The sequence below is a fragment of the Mustelus asterias genome, chromosome 4 (assembly GCF_964213995.1).
Source record: "Mustelus asterias chromosome 4, sMusAst1.hap1.1, whole genome shotgun sequence".
NCBI classification, from domain to species: Eukaryota; Metazoa; Chordata; class Chondrichthyes; order Carcharhiniformes; family Triakidae; genus Mustelus; species Mustelus asterias.
The window spans coordinates 124,227,115-124,244,278 of NC_135804.1; the positions used below are offsets into that span (position 1 = coordinate 124,227,115).

At 45.4% G+C, this 17,164-nt stretch overlaps 1 protein-coding gene across 4 annotated transcripts in view; it reads right to left on the reverse strand.

Moving 5' to 3' along the window:
* Positions 1 to 17,164, reverse strand: part of elf1 (E74-like ETS transcription factor 1) — a 277,826-nt gene that overhangs the window by 237,079 nt on the left and 23,583 nt on the right. The window contains exon 1 of one of the 4 annotated variants that reach the window (XM_078211694.1): positions 4,991 to 5,128. The exons of 2 other annotated variants lie outside the window; for them this stretch is intronic. The gene's annotated coding sequence lies outside the window, so the exon portion shown is untranslated. Of the gene's footprint in view, positions 1 to 4,990; positions 5,129 to 17,164 lie in introns of those variants that run through there. One more of the 4 variants, XM_078211691.1, reaches the window with a different exon arrangement.

Consider the following 17,164-nt stretch of genomic DNA (forward strand, 5'->3'; position numbering starts at 1 on the left):
TTCGGCTGTGTTAAACGGTCTGCTGAGGCTCATGAATCAACAACGGTGACTCAGCTAAGGTAACTTGGGAGAACCAGGGAGACCATGCCTCAGCACAAAGTCAATGTTGGGACGTGGAAAGAGTAACTGTAGGCACACTCTGCTGGTAACCTGGTAAAAGCTTAAGATGTAACCATGTTTGAGAGCAAAGTCTTTTTCAATGTTGAGCACAAGAAAACCTAATTGTGCCAGGCGTCGCTGCTTTATTTTCCTCATTGGAGTGGCATTGTTTTCCTTAGAGCAGAGGAGGCTGAGGGGGGACCTGATTGAGGTGTTCAAAATGATGAAGAACATAGATCGAGTAGGTGGGAAGAAACATTTTCCCTTAGCAGAGGGGTTAATAACCAGACAGCATAGATTTATGGTAATGAGCAAGAGATTTGGCGGGGATTTGACTTTTTCACCCAAAGAGTGGTGGGAATCTGGAACTCACTGCCCAAAACAGCAGTAGAGGCGGGAACCCTCGCAACATTTAAGAAGCATTTAGGTGAGCACTTGAAACATCTTGAGATGCAAGGCATTGGACCAAGTACTGAAAAAGCGGATTAGAATAGATAAGTGCTTGATGGCTGGCGCAGACATGATGGGCCAAAGGGCCGCTTTCTGAGCTCTGTTGCTGTTCTAGGAGCTGGTTCAAGCCGGTTTAGAAAGCTCTTATAAGACTCAAAAGTCCATTTAAAAGTAGTCTTTCCTCAGTGAGATATAGGTGAAGGAGGGAGAACTTGTTTTTGTTTTGGTTGGCTGTTTGTCAGTACAGGCCGATCACGATGGCATGGCTTCCTTCCTCCAGTTCCAATTGGACCTGTGCCAGAGCATGGCACAGTCATGTGGGGGCAAGGCCACATATTGGCCATATATGTCTTCACACAATGGTTGTTAAGGCTGTGGCAGTGACCAGTTAGCAACAGCGACATATATGAACTCCTTCAGCTGACACACATGGGAAGGGGAGTGGGTGGCTGGGAGCAGCCTGGGCCTTTGTAATGTTCTTTAGCTGCAGTTACACTGCAAGAATGTCAACTCTACATGGTTCGTGTCAGCACACGCTTGTTCACTCACGAGTGGGATTCCTTTATATTATTTGAACTCTCTGAACAGGGTCGACTGTTCTCCCAGCAAAACATTCACATTCCTCTCTCTAAAAAACAAACACAAGCAAATTGCCGCATCGTTTAAATATTTCCCCTTTTCCAATGCTGTGGAAAAATCTATGTTCCTGCATTGTTTCCTCAATAATGGAAAGATCCACAGGAAAGAGGCAAAAAAAAAAAAAAAGGATTTTCGCTGGAAATACAGCACAACTGAACATTAGTCACAGAACTTTCCCTAAAATTTGTTTCCTCTCCAAAAAGTGTTGGGCAATTTACTTGGGTCTAAAAAGTGTTGTATATCAATCAACGCACTTTACAAAAAACACCCCCCCCCCCCCCCACCCTTCGCTCTGCCTTCTTAAACAGCGACTCATACATGGGCATATGTCCAAGCTAACATCAGCCTTCAACACCTTGACAAAGTGGTCACTCTCATACGGGAGATGACGCAATGACTGTCAACAGTCCATTCACTCTTGAAGGGAAAACAGAGGACTCAGTCAAACCAATACTGTTTTCAGCTAGTATTTACACACTGAAGTCTATCTGTAATCTTTTCCAGCCCTGCATTTCTCCGAGAACAATACATTCCTCCAGGTATGGCCCTTTGCCCAACTGCCCCCCCCCCCCAAACCCTCCTCCCACAACACCTTCTGCCCCACCATTGGTGGTTGCACCTTCAGATGACTAGACCCCAGACTCAAATTCCCACACTAAACCTCTCTGCCTTTTTCCTCCATTAAGGCATTGCTTAAATCCCATCTGTGTGCAGTTCTGGTCACCCTATTATAGAAAAGATATTATTAAACTGGAAAGAGTGCAGAAAAGATTTACTAGGATGCTACTTGATGGTTTGAGTTACAAGGAGAGGCTGGATAGACTGGGCCTTTTTTGTCTGGAGCATATAAGGCTGAGGAGTGATCTTACAGAGGTCTATAAAATAATGAGGGCATAGATCAGCTCGATAGTCAATATCTTTTCCCAAAGGTAGGGGAGTCTAAAACTAGAGGGCATAGGTTTAAGGTGAGAGGGGAGAGATACAAAAGTGTCCAGAGGGGCAATTTTTTCACACAGAGGGTGGTGAGTCTCTGGAACAAATTGCCAGAGGTAGTAGTAGAGGCAGGTACAATATTGTCTTTTAAAAAGCGTTTAGACAGTTACATGGGTAAGATGGGTATAAAGAGATATGGGACAAATACAGGCAATTGGGACTAGCTTAGGGGTTTAAAAAAAAGGGCAGCATGGACAAGTTGGGCCGAAGGGCCTGTTTCCATGCTGTAAACCTCTATGACTCTATGACCTCTTTTGGCGAGCTGCCCCAATATCACCCTATGTGATCTTTTTATTTTTTTAAACTCAAAGAACAAAACAAAGTACAGCACGGGAACAGGCCCTTTGACCCTCCAAGCCTGCACTGATCATAATGCCTGCCTAAACTAAAACCATATGCACTTAGAGAGTCCATATCCTTCTATTCATGTACTTATCTAGTTGCCCTTTAAAAGCCGCTATTGTACCTGCTCCCACCACCTTCCCAGGCAGCATGTTCCAGACATTCATCATCCTCTTTGTAAAAAACTAACCTCACACATCTCCTGTAAACTTTTCCCCATGCACTTTAAACCTATGCCCCCGAGTACTTGACTTTTCTACCCTCGGAAAGAGCAACTAACTATCCCTGGGGTATTTCCTCGACCGGAATTTAAATAGTTCATTACAAGCTATGCTTTAAAATTATATTAAAACCTACCTCTATTTGATGCGAATATAACCCTCGTCCAATAGAATGGATCAGCAGAGTCTGATGACATAGAAACTCTAGAATAATAGAAACCCTACAATGCAGAAAGAGGCCATTTGGCCCATCGAGTCTGCACCAACCACAATCCCACCCAGGCCCTACCCCCATATTCCCACATATTTATCCACTAATCCCTCTAACCTGCACATTTCAGGACACTAAGGGGCAATTTTAGCATGGCCAATCAACCTAACCCGCACATCTTTGGACTGTGGGAGGAATGACTCACCTGAAGAAGGGGCTTAGAGCTTCGAAAGCTTGTGTGGCTTTTGCTACCAAATAAACCTGTTGGACTTTAACCTGGTGTTGTTAAACTTCTTACTGTGGGAGGAAACCAGAGCACCCGGAGGAAACCCACGCAGACACGAGGAGAATGTGCAAACTCCACACAGACAGCGACCCAAGCTGGGAATCGAACCCAGGTCCCTGGAGCTGTGAAGCAGCAGTGCTAACCACTGTGCTACCGTGCCACCCATGATGCCAAACAATGGTATCTAGCAGCATAGAGGAACTCTGTGCACATCTTATTGCACGAAAGCAGCTGCAAGTTGTTAGTGCAAGAGGAGAAAGTGAATCCTCTCACTAACCCGATACCATGGAACAAATCAGAATCCTTTCTGCCCCATTTCATTCACCATCTGTTTTTGCAAAAATATACTTTATTCACAGGGTTTTTGGAAGAACTTTAAAAACATTCCAAAATGGCCGTCACACAAAAAGGCGATGATATTCAGGTTCTTTACGTGCTTCAATACAGTCAAAGAAACTTTACAGACATTTCAAAATGGTCCTTAAAAAACAGTCTTTAAAAGTTGTCTACAGAGAACATGTTTCCCTCCGAGGTACTTCAATAGAACTGATATACATGTGGTATTCACTGTATGCATTCAGTGAGCCATTGGGCCAGAGAGGGCTCTGCTCCCCCAGGCTCACTATGGATGTAAGGTCTTAGACAGCGACCTTCCCCACTGCACCTCTGCGATGCCTGCCCCAAGCTTTAGTATATCCCTCAGCAAGTAGTCCTGGGCTTTGGAACGTGCCAGTCTGCAACACTTGGTCAAGGACAACCAATAGGTTTCGGACAGACCAAAGAGCACCTTTCAGACATGATGATTCTCCAGTTGCAGCTGATGGTTGTCCCGGTGTGTGCCATTGGAAACAGCCCACAGAGCTGCTCGGGATGAAGCTCAACAAAAACCACCTCATCTCTCTCCCCAGACCTTCTTTACAAAGGCACATTCCACAAAGAGATGGAAAATCTCTTCCCCACAACAACCACCTCGAGGGCAACGTGCAGATGGGGTGAGACTGCAGGCATGTAGGAAGGATCTGAAGGGGAGGGCCTTTCTCACCACCAGCTACACTAGGTCTTGGTGCTTGTTTGAAAGTTCTGGTGATGAGGCGATCTGCCAAATGACTTTGACAGTCTGTTCAGGGAAGCATCCAACAGGATCCATCATCTCCTTTCCCGTCAGGCTTTTAGGACGTTGTGAGCAGACAACTGCCTTGATGGATCTGTGGTCAAAAGTGTTTTCTGCATAAATTTTTCCATGAGGGTCAGATGGTGCGGGACAGTCCAACTATTTGGAGCGACAGCGTGGCCAGACCCATCCTTCGCAAGACTGGGGACAGCTAGAACCTCAGCACATAGTGACACTTGGTGTTTGTGTACTGAGGATCTACACACAGCTCAATGCAGCCACACACAAAGGCGGCCATCAGGATTAGGGCAATGTTGGATCCAATTTTCCCCCCTTATCCAGAGGTTTGTGCATTGCGCTCCTACGAACATGGAACATTTTTGACCCGCAGACGAAGCGGAAAATGGCTCAGGTGATTGCCACAGCGCAGGAGTGAGGAATAGGCCAGACCTGCACCACGTACAGTAACACCAAGAGTGCCTCACACCTGATGACCAGATTCTAACCTGCAAAGCACAGGGAGTGTGGCTCCCACATGCCATTTCATTCACCATCAAACAGGTCCATTGAGCTCGCAGACAACAGTTTAGAAACAGGGTTTTCAATTAGGAACCTTAGTTATCAGTGTGTCTTCTCACCTTGAAATGGGTACATCCACCAGTCAAACACTGCAGGATTAATCACACAATCTCTCCAAACCAATTAGGCAAACAGTTTGCTTTTGTTTTCCAACACACAGGAACACAGCAACATAACGAACAAGACACATATTCAACAGTTTACATTTTTGCAAAGTCATTCGTTTGCATTTTGGCCCCTCCCCCAGAGATGGGCCCCTCAAGGGGAAAATACACGTCATGCCTCAGCGACAATGGCAGCCTGTCATTTCTGCTTCCTGAAACATCAGTTTCCCGATAAACCACTTCTGTTTGCGGCACGTCCGCTTCAAATAAGAACAAGGAGAAGGCAGGGGACACCACTCCCTGGCTTCAGGGAGCATAACTGTCATTTTGGAAGGTTCCTGGACAGCATGCTTCAAACACCAGCTCAAATGCTGCTGCCTCAGTCTCCGGCAGCCGCTAACTACCATTCCTGTAAGGCAATTTTTCAAATCTAGTTTCTGTATTTCACTTGCAAACCAAAACAAAAAGGGACAACCTTCAGAGAGCTGGAATAAAACCATTCGATGCAGCCATTGTTCAGCTGGTAGCACAGTAACGTCAGAGTGCCAATGTGAGACGCAGGGAAAATTGGGCATCAACATGGTAGGGTAGAGAGGGGTAAACTGCAAGCTTAATTCCCTCAAGCTGTGACTGGGCTCATGCCAAAAGAAATGCAGCAAGAAGTATATTGCAACACGCCAAGACACAGCGGGCACCCAATTGTTCAAACACACACCTCCTAGTGGTCAATTCAGGAGCAGCCCTGGGAACAGATCACTCCAACTCTTGCCTCCTTCTCAACTGTGGGTTCTGCCCCGTCTACAAGGAGGAACGTGGAGAAGAAAAAAGGAGCACAGTTGGAGCAGGAAACGAGTAACAACTTCTTAAACAAACAAGCTGAGAAACAGTTGTGTGAAATTGGGAGATAAGGTACTGGAAATGCACAGCAGGCTCACGCAGATTCATATTTTTAGTGTAAACCCTTGCACCACAACTACCCACTTGTCCTTCCTCTTCACCCACGATGACTGGCCTGTTGTACATTGGCAGTATTTTTAGTTTTTGTTTCAAGACACTCAACATTCGCAGTTCCCCCTGCTCCGTTTATTTGTAACACCCACACTGATATTCATCTACACACTAGGCATCTTTTCACAGAAGCGGGGTGGGGGGGAAGCAGGATCTAAACCGGCCCATGCAAAATAACTGCAGCTAAATAAATAAAACCATTTGCGGTGCCACCAAGTTCTGAGAAACATGTCATTTACAAGGTCGTACCCAAACATTCAGCAAGTAGCATCACAACACAAAACTGCTTCATAGATAGGAGGAAGCTTAGCAGGGAGCAGAACATGTTCATTTTGCAATGGACACTTAATGAGGCACAAGTGTGGTATCTGGAGCTCCAGGCACTGGATATAAACCATTTATTACCTGATTCTAGATCTAGTCATATCCAGAATAAAATACAACAAGCATCCTTGTAAATTACCACCTTTCCTCCCCATGGTCCCTGAATATGTTGTCAGCTCCCAAATCCATGTCCATTCTTTCTCAGGTCTCCTTGGTTTGGATCCCTACAATCAGGTTTCCAACCCTGCCACAGCACCCAAACAGCTCTCAAAATCACAAATGACATCCTGTGTCATTGTGACTCCTCATCCTTCTTCACTTTGTCATGGATGACTGCATCATCCTTCTCCAACACCTCGGCGTCATCATCTGGCTGGGTTGGATAACCCTTGCCTGCTTCTTGTCTATCTAATCAAAGCCAGAGAATTACCTGCAATGGTTTCTCTTCCTACTCCTGCACTGTTACCTCTGCTGTTCCCCCCACAATGATCCAGCTTTGATCGCTTCCTATTTCTCAATGTGCCGCTAGTCACATGTATGCAGACAACATCCAGTTCTACTTCAGCACCACCTCTCTTAACTCCTCCACTGGTACTTACTGTAGGAGCAGAAATTTCTTCCAACTAACTTGAGAAAACTGAAGGCACTATCTCTGGCATGCATCAAAACGCCATTCCTTAGCTACTAACTCCATTCCTCTCTCCTGGCAACTGCCTGGGTCTGAACTAAACTGTTCACAACATTAGAGTTGTAATTGACCTCAGGTTGAGCTTACAATTACATATCCACAACATTACCCAAACCCCCCATCTCCACCTCAGTAGCATTGCCCGATTCCACCCTTGCTTCAGCTCATTTGCTGCTGAAACTCTCATCCATGTCCTTCCCACCTTGAGTCCTGACTATTGCAATAGATTCATGGCCAGCTTCCCCCCGCTCTATTCTCAGTAAATTTGAGATCCTCCGAAGTTCTGCTGCCTGTGCTTGCAGATCAACATTGGCATCTGGCTAAGCAATGCCTTGATTTTGAGGTTCTCCCCCTCGTTTTCAAAACCCTCAATAGTTTGCGTCACCCCTCCCCCCACCCCTGTAATCTCCTCCAGCTCCAAAATCCTCCAGGACATCCATGCTTCACTGATGTTGGCCTCTTGTGCAACTCATATTTTAATCACTTCACCATTGCACTGATGGTCATATCTCCAGTTGTTGAGGCCCTAAATCTTAAAATTTCCTCCTGAAACACTGCTGCCTCTTGATCTCTCTTTCCTCCTTTAAGACAGTCCTTAAGAAATCTACCTCTTTAACAAATCCATTGCTTCTCTGTCCTGACATGTTGCTATGTAGCTTGGTTTCAAATTTTTATTTAATGTTCCAATGAAGCATCTTGGGATCTTTTACTATGCTTAAGGTGCTATACAAATTATTGTAATTGTTGATGATTATCGCTATGGCAATAGTTATTAGACACCACTTTCATGTTGAGAGAGCAAAAGAGTTTTAGTTCAGTCGGGCAGCATGGTCGGTGCAGGCTTGGAGGGCCGAAAGGCCTGTTCCTGTGCTGTAATTTTCTTTGTTGACACAATCACTGGGTGATCTACTATAGGCTGCTCTCTGGGTCGCCCTGGAACCATGTCCCTGATAATCTAGCTATCCAAACCCATGTTGAATCCTAATAACATAAGAAATCGAAGGAATAGAACATTTAGCCATAGGAGTCTTCACCATTCAAATGTGATCATGGCTAATCTTGTGCCACTCTCCCCCATGTCCCTCAATTCAATCAGGAGATCAAAAACCTATCCCAGCCTTGAAATCACGCAATGATGGAGCATCCACAGTGGTTGGCACTGCTGCCTCACAGCACCAGAGACCCAGATTCAATTCCCAGCTTGGGTCACTGTCTGTGTGGCGTTTGCACATTCTCCCCATGTCTGCGTGGGTTTACCCAGGGTACTCCGGTTTCCTCCCACAGTCCAAAGATGTGCAGGTTAAGTGGATTGGCCATGCTAAATTGCCCTTAGTGTCAAGGGGACTAGCTGGGGTAAGTGCATAGGGTTATAGGGATAGAGCCTGGGTGGGATTTTGGTCGGTGCAGCCTCGATGGGCCAAATGGCCTCCTTCTGCACTGTAGGATTCTATGATCCACAACCCTCCAGAATAGACAACTCCAAAGATTCACAACTCTGAGTGAAGAACTCTCTCTTCATCAGTGCTAAATGATGGACCCCTTCCTCATTCCGAAACTCATGACTGCATTTGCGCTCTCAAGGATCGGAAGGTTTCCCATTCAGCAAACCCGACTCTGGAGAAAGGGTCCCGGTTGTTTGGGGGAGGGAGGGTGTTAACAGGAGTCTGACTCGCCAATTCCTGGAGGCAGCCACAGGGCTTGCCAGGTGCTGAGGTGGGCTGTTTTAAAGTCATGCCTCAGTGTTCTGGGAATTCATCCAACTGTAATAAAAACAAAATTTAAAAAAATCTCATTGCCCTCACCCCCGTACCCCACACACACTCACAATATCTCATCCATGGCAACACCTGCCACCACCTCACCCCCACCCACAAAATGGCCCCTCCATGCCATCCAATGCCCCATACAAAGCTTCATGGCCCTTTATAGCACCAATGCCAATTTAATATCAACTTATGCCCCCACATCCACCAACCTTTGCCCTTACACTCAGCCCCCCCATTCAACTTCATCCAGTATCTAATCATAGGCCAATCTCAGGAACCATGCTTAGATGAACTGAAATAGTTCTAAGTACCTATGACAGACTTCACTATAATAAAAGAAAACTTTGATAAAAACACATTCAAAACATTTAATCCCTTCAAGTACTTCAACCCTTCTAAAAGCAAATATCGGCAAGTACTTAATCCTTTATAAATGCAAACATTTGTATAACACAGCTAATTCATTTATCACGACACAAAGCTATCAATTAAACTGTCAACTTCAGGCCCTCCGCTGTGATAATCACAGGTTGTAGAAGCCATCAAGCAGCACTAATCCTATAACGATAACTCTCAGGATTATCAACAGCTAGTGAAATTGCAAGCACTGATATTTTCCTTTCCCAAAATATAAACAGCAGGGATTTAAGTGTCTTGACAGTTCCACAGAGTGTATCCATTTTATATGCACATTCGTGTCTCCCCTACCAGCCTCTCCCGAAGGGGTACAGGACATGTCCAGCAGGTTTAGTCCTTTTCCTCAAATGTCTAAAGCCCATGAGTAATTTTTCAGAAGCTTGGGGTCATCAAAATTGCTTCTGAGTGAAGGCAGTTGCACTTTTAAATGTGCAACTGCTTCCGTGAACCATGGATTGGGAAAAGACATCCCACCCATTTCCCCTTGTAGCCCGAGCGAAAATGGTGGTTGCGAAGCTTGGAGAAGGGACGTCTGGAGTTGGGGCACCAGTGACATTTTGACTAAGGTGTGGAGCCCTACACACTTGGTGAAATTCAGGCATCAAGCCCCTTCAGAATCTATTTCAGTGAGACCACCCTTCAATCTTCTAAAAAGTTCAGGCCCAAAGTTATTCGGCCTCTCACTTGTAATATTTATATTCATCCTGCTTGTATCTTGTGAGCCTGGAGATTTGGAAAAGTAATATTTAAGTGCTCTTGCCTCCTTGTTGGATAAATGGTAAATCCAAACAGTGCAATCTTATATCAACAATTTGAGGTATCTTCAAATTAGAAGGCACGTGCAGTTCAACCTTCTCTGTGACTCCTGAGGCTGCACAAATACTGCCCACAAAGATAGAACATCTCCAAACAATTGCATCAGGTCCCAAAATCTTATTCTCTCAAGTGATGAATGCCTGCATATCACTAAAGCAAATAAGCACCTCCGGCAAAGCTGTTAAAAAAAGGACAACACATTCTCCAACCCCTCCCTCCATCCCCGTACACAAGGAAGGCAAGGAAAAATTAGTAGGCTTATTCCTGGCAGAAACAATGCTTGACTTGTTTTGGTTAAATGCAGTTCATCAAGATAAAAGGTCCAGATTCGGTCCCTGGTTTGTGCTGAGTTAATCTCAACAAGACAGCAACAAAGACACAGTAATCCAAATGTGGCCTCTTTTATATATATATAATATATATATATATTAAAAATTGCAATAAGACATCCTTGTTCCTGTACTCAAATCCTCTCACTATGAAGGCCAACATATAATTTGCCTTTTTTACTATCTGCCGCACTGGTATGCTTACCCTCAGCGACTGGTGTATGAAGACAGCCAAGTCTAGTTGCGCATTCCCTTCTCCTAATTTATGCCATTCAGATAATAACCTGTCTTCCTGTTTTTGCTACCGAAGTGGATAACCCCACACTTATCCACACTATATTGCATCTGCCATGCATTTGCCCACTCACTCAGCTTGTCCAAATTACACTGAAGCATCTCCGCATCCTTCTCACAGCTCACCCTCCTGCCCAGCTTTGTGTCATCTGCAAATTGGAGATGTAACATTTAGTTCCCTCATCTAAATCATTAATATATATTGTGAATTGCTGGGGTCATAGCACCAATTCCTGAGGTACCCCACTAATCATTGCCTGGCATTTGGAAAATGACCCATTTATTCCTACTCTTTGTTTCTTATCTACCAACCAGTTTTCTATCCGCCTCAATATATTCGCCCCAATCCCATGCACTTTAATTTTACATGCTAATCTCTTATGTGAGACTTTGTCAAAAGCATTCTAAAAGTCCAAATAAACCACATCCACTGGCTTCCCCTCGTCAAGTCTACTAGTTAAATCCCCAAACAATTCCAGTAGATTATCAAGCATGGTTTCTGTTTTGTAAATCCATGCTGACTCTGTCAGATTCTACCACTGTTTACCAAGTGCTCTTCTGTACAATCTTTGATAATGACTCTAGAATTTTCCCCACAATGGACATCAGGCTGACTCGTCTATAACTCCCTGTTTTCTCTCTACCTCCCTTTTTAAAAAGAGGGGTTACATTAGCTGTCCTCTAATCTGTTGGAACTGTTCAAGAGAGCTACTGGCCAATGGGATGGCCAAGAGCTCTGTTGTCCCAACAGCATCAACCAGGAGTGGTGGCCACATCTGGGATTACAGGTCGTCCCACCAAGCAAAGGAGCCCAACTAAGTCAGGGGTCATGGGAAGGAGGGTGAGGGGACCAGGTTTAAGAGGCTAGAATGAAGGACTAAAGGGCTGGCAGAGTGGGAGGGGAGTGTAGGAAAGTGCAGGGTGACCCTGATGGCTCAGGGGGGCTGCAAGGATGGTTTCCACCTCGTACCCCTTACCCGATGCCAGTCCATGCTGCTGGGCCTCTGGGATGATGCTGGTCTTCAACCATGGGTAAATCATCAGTGGCAGTGGGATGAGGTTCACAAGTGGCCTTTAGTTGAGGCCTAGTGTCTCCCAGACGGTCGCTGCCCCCATAAAATTTCAGATGGTTCATGGGTGGGCAGGTAGTGGGAAGGCCACACACCAGATTTGAGTGTCTCCCCCACAATCAAACCTGCCAGCAGGGAGCATAAATTACTCAGTTGCTTGTAACCTAAACAAAGGTTTGGGTGGGGGGGGGATAGAGAAGGAATGTCAAGTCTGCTATTTTCCTAATAGAAGTCAAAGGACACACATTAAAGAATCAGTCTCAGTATTTTCCTCCTCATTCTTCATTGTTCCCAGTAACAGATCGAATAATTCTGAAACGGCTGAATAAATGTGTCAGATGGTGCAGTGACACGAAGGTGACAGGACTCACAGAGTTGCCCAGTATTCACTGCACAGTGAGTTTCTGATGTCCAGAATGTTGCTGAGACAAGGTACTTTTCTGCCAGGTGGCCAACAGGACACGTGTGCCACTAGCGTGAGGGTGGGCTCAACAATGTGCTGGGCTGGAGGAGGCAGCTTGACCCCTGAGCAACACTGGACAGCTGACTACAGAAGAATATTGCACCTCTGTTTCTTCAGAAGTATTTGGGATCTGAAGCAAATATCCGCGAACGGCGTAGCCATTCTGGCCACTGATGAGCAAATGCTTTTTGTCCGATTCTCACTTTGCAAGAGCTTTTTCCTGTGCTTTCCAACAGAAAAAAGCTTCTCCTTTTTAAAAATCTTTTGTCAGACAACAAGGCAAATGCTAAGATGGTTGAGCAGGTAAGGCCGCAGGAACTGTAAGTGGAATGAGCGTGTTACCATAGTGACTCCAGGAGTGTACAAAGTCTATGATTAGGTTTCTTATTTCAGAGACCTGTAATGAATACCCATCGTAGGTGTGGCTGAAGAGACAGAGCTGACAGCTGAACCATCCGTCAACAAGGGTGGGACGCAGAGAATAACACGCAGGGTATGAGTAAAAGACATGGCAGGGCATCACAGTAATGGAAGTTACTCTCTTTATTCTAAAGACAGAGAAAAGGAGGTTAGCAAGTACGTGAAAATATTTTTTGAGAAAGCTATTATGAACACGCTTCCCACATCAGATCCACAGTTCGAGAACTCACACCATAAACCAATTTTGACCGAACCAAAAGTGACATTCTGAATAGGATAACCATGCACAAAATTGCAAGCAGGTTCATTTAAAAGGGCGCACGATGGCACAGTGGTTAGCACTGCTGCCTCACAGTGGCGGGGACCCGGGTTCAATTTTGGCCTTGGGTGACTGCGGGTGGAGTTTGCATGTTCTCCCCGTCTGTGTCGGGTTCCTCACAGTCCAAAGATGTGTGGGTTAAGAGGGTTAGCCATGGTAAATGCACAGATATACGGAGATAAGGGGAGGGGTGGGAATGGGCTGGGTAAGGTGCCCTTTTGGCGAATTGGCAGACTCGATGGTCCAAATGGCCTCCCACTGTGCTGTAAGCATTCTATGGTTCTATTTCACAACACTGTGGCAATAAGATTATACATCGCCATCCTTCAGATTAACCCTTGTCAGAACATAACATATAGGATAATGTATCTTGATGGGTGCTCCAAGAGATAACGCATTCATCTCTGTTAACTCCGGATGTAAGAAAATAAGCAACTTCACGATCAAAATTCCATAGATTAGCCCTTTTCTCATGGCGAAATGCATTTTAATAGCAGAAGAACAATAGTCATATGAATCAGTGGCCCATTCCGTCAATACAGTTCAGTCAGGAAATGTTTTTAAAAGATAGAATTTCCAATGCCATGTACCAGCACTAGAAAGCTCGCCACAGAGAACAGGAGAGGTCACTCCCACCTGCAGCAGGCGAGCATTACATCACTTGCTTTTCCTCGGAGATGTGGTTTCAAGTGCACTCCCACACACTCCAATCTTAATGGGAATGAAGTCTGCATTAATCTTCCCCTATCCCACCCTGCTGCTAAAGGAGTTCTGAAGGTTAGGTGGAGCACTGAAACCAGAATGCTACATCACTGTGCACATTTCACCTGCTTGCAGGGAACTCGTTGGATCTGCTCTTTCCTCAGTTGTTCACAACAAATGTCAGAGCGACAGTGCGATTGTGGCCTTGTCTGGGAATCTGTGCACGCAGTCGGAAAAGAGGTGAAGAATAAATTCAAGAAGTTGCATTTATATAACATACTTCATGACATCAGAGCTTTGAAGTTTCAGAAGCAATTCATTAAGTGTCGCCACTTACAATGTGGATAAGGTCTATCTGGCTATTATACTGCCAGCCTATAAAGCTATCAATCTTCTGCGTCTACTTAACGGACTCCCGCAAATCACCGAGCGTGCAGATACCCTCACCCTTCTTTATTTTTGGTTTGATCTTACATAGCAATCTGGAACGTGGTAGAGGAATAGAAGAAGGATTTGCTTAAGAAAAATGCTGAAATTATGAGAGAATTTATTCTCTGGTATGTTTCAATTTCTAAAATAGTCTGTTAACTACTTATAAATGTGCTGCACCAAGCAAACAAAAATGTCAAATCCTTTTCCATTTCCTTCTTGTGAATTTACCCTGCCCCTCACTGAAGCCTGCACACAATACCTGCTTAAATTCCTTCCTCACTTCTGCAATAATCAACTTAACTGGTCTTCAGTTTATTTTTTTAAAATTCTTTCTTGGTATGTGGCACCACTGACAAGGCCAGCATTTATCGCCCATCCCTGAAATTGTAAAGTTACGTTTATTTATTAGTCACAAGTAGGCTTACATTAACACTGCAATGAAGTTACTGTTAAAATCCCCTAGTTGCTACACTCCGGCGCCTGTTTGGGTACACTATGGGAGAATTTAGCATGGTCAATGCACCTAACCATCATGTCTTTCGGACTATGGGAGGAGACCGGAGCACCTGGGGGAAACCCATGCAGACACGGGGAGAGCGTGCAGACTCCGCACAAACAGTGACCCAAGCCAGTAATCGAATCTGGGTTCCTGGCATTGTGAGGCAGCAGTGCTAACCATTGTGCCACCATGCCACCCATCCACCAGATATATTGCAGCAACTCAACAAGGTGCCTTGAACAGCACTATCTAAACTCGCAATCACTACCACCTAGAACGTCAAAGGCAGCAGACGCACGGGAACACCACCCTCAACGTGCAGACTCCGCACAGACAGTGACCCAAGCCAGGAATCAAACCTGGGCCCCTGGCGCTTGCTGGACAAAGTTTTTTTTAAAATTCATTTATGGGATGTGGGTGCCACTGGTGCATTTAATGCCCCTCCCGTGTTGCCCTTCAGAAGGTTGTGGTGAGCTGCCTTCTTGAACCACTGCAGTCCCTGAGGTGTAGGTACACCCAGTAAGAAGTTTAACAACACCAGGTTAAAGTCCAACAGGGAAACCTGTTGGACTTTAACCTGGGTGTTGTTAAACTTCTTACTGTGTTTACCCCAGTCCAACGCCGGCATCTCCACATCGTGTAGGTAGACCCACAGTGAAGGGATGGTGATATAGTTTCAAGTCAGGATGGTGAGTGACTTCGAGGGGAACCTCAAGGTCGTGGTGTTCCCAAGTATCTGCTGCTCTTGTCCTTCTAGATAGCAGTGGTCATGGGTTTGGAAAGTGCTGTCTAAGAATCCTTGGAGAGTTCCTACAGTGCATCATGTAGATAGTATCGGTTACCACTGTTGATCGATGGAGGAGGGATTGAATGTTTGTGGAAGGGGTAGCAATCAAGTGGGCTGCTTTGTCCTGGATGGTGTTGAGCTTCTGAATGTTGTTGGAGCTGCACTCATCCAGGCAAGTGGAGAATATTCCATCACATTTCGGACTTGTGCCTTGTAGATTGTGGTCAGGCTTTTTGGAGTCAGGAGGCGGGGGTTACTCACCGCAGACTTCCTAGCCTTTAATCTGCTCTGGTAGCCACAGTATTTATATGGCCAGTCCAGTTCAGTTTCTGGTCATTAGTAACCCCGTCCAGGATGTTGATAATGGGGATTCACTGTTGATCATGCGACAATGTCAAAGAGTGATGGTTAGATCCTCTCTTGTTGGAGATGGTTATTGCCTGGCACTTGTGCAGTGCATATGTTACTTGCTATTTGTTAGCCCAAGCCTGGATATTGTCCAGGTCTTGCTGCATTTGGACATGGACTGCTCCAGTAACTGAGGAATCACGAATGGTACTGTAAATTATTCAATCATCAGCGAACATCCCCACTTCTAACCTTATAGAACATAGAACAGTACAGCACAGAACAGGCCCTTCAGTACACGATGTTGTGCCGAGCTTTATCTGAAACCAAGATCAACCTATCCCACTCCCTATCATCCTGGTGTGCTCCATGTGCCTATCCAATAACCGCTTTAATGTTCCTAAAGTGTCTGACTCCACTATCACTGCGGGCAGTCCATTCCACACCCCAACCACTCTCTGCGTAAAGAACCTACCTCTGATATCCTTCCTATATCTCCCACCATGAATCCTATAGTTATGCCCCCTTGTAATAGCTCCATCCACCCGAGGAAATAGTCTTTGAACGTTCACTCTATCTATCCCCTTCATCATTTTATAAACCTCTATTAAGTCTCCCCTCAGCCTCCTCCGCTCCAGAGAGAACAGCCCTAGCTCCCTCAACCTTTCCTCACAAGACCTACCCTCCAAACCAGGCAGCATCCTGGTAAATCTCCTCTGCACTCCTTCCAGCGCTTCCACATCCTTCTTATAGTGAGGTGACCAGAACTGCACACAATATTCCAAATGTGGTCTCACCAAGGTCCTGTACAGTTGCAGCATAACCCCACGGCTCTTAAACTCCAATCCCCTGTTAATAAAAGCTAACACACTCTCGGCCTTCTTCACAGCTCTATCCACTTGAGTGGCAACCTTTAGAGATCTGTGGATATGGATCCCAAGATCTCTCTGTTCCTCCACAGTCTTCAGAACCCTACCTTTGACCCTGTAATCCACATTTAAATTAGTCCTACCAAAATGAATCACCTCACATTTATCAGGGTTAAACTCCATTTGCCATTTTTCAGCCCAGCTTTGCATCCTATCTATGTCTCTTTGCAGCCTACAACAGCCCTCCACCTCATCCACTACTCCACCAATCTTGGTGTCATCAGCAAATTTACTGATCCACCCTTTGGCCCCCTCCTCTAAGTCATTAATAAAAATCACAAAGAGCAGAGGACCAAGCACTGATCCCTGTGGCACTCCGCTAGCAACCTGCCTCCAATCCGAAAATTTTCCATCCACCACCACCCTCTGTCTTCAATCAAACAGCCAGTTACCTATCCAATCGGCCAACTTTATGATGGAAGAAAGGTCAGCATGGAGATGAGGCACAATTTATGGCAAGCTTGATCTATGATCACCAGTGCACTTTCTGACAGAATGGTGGAAGCCACTTCAATTGT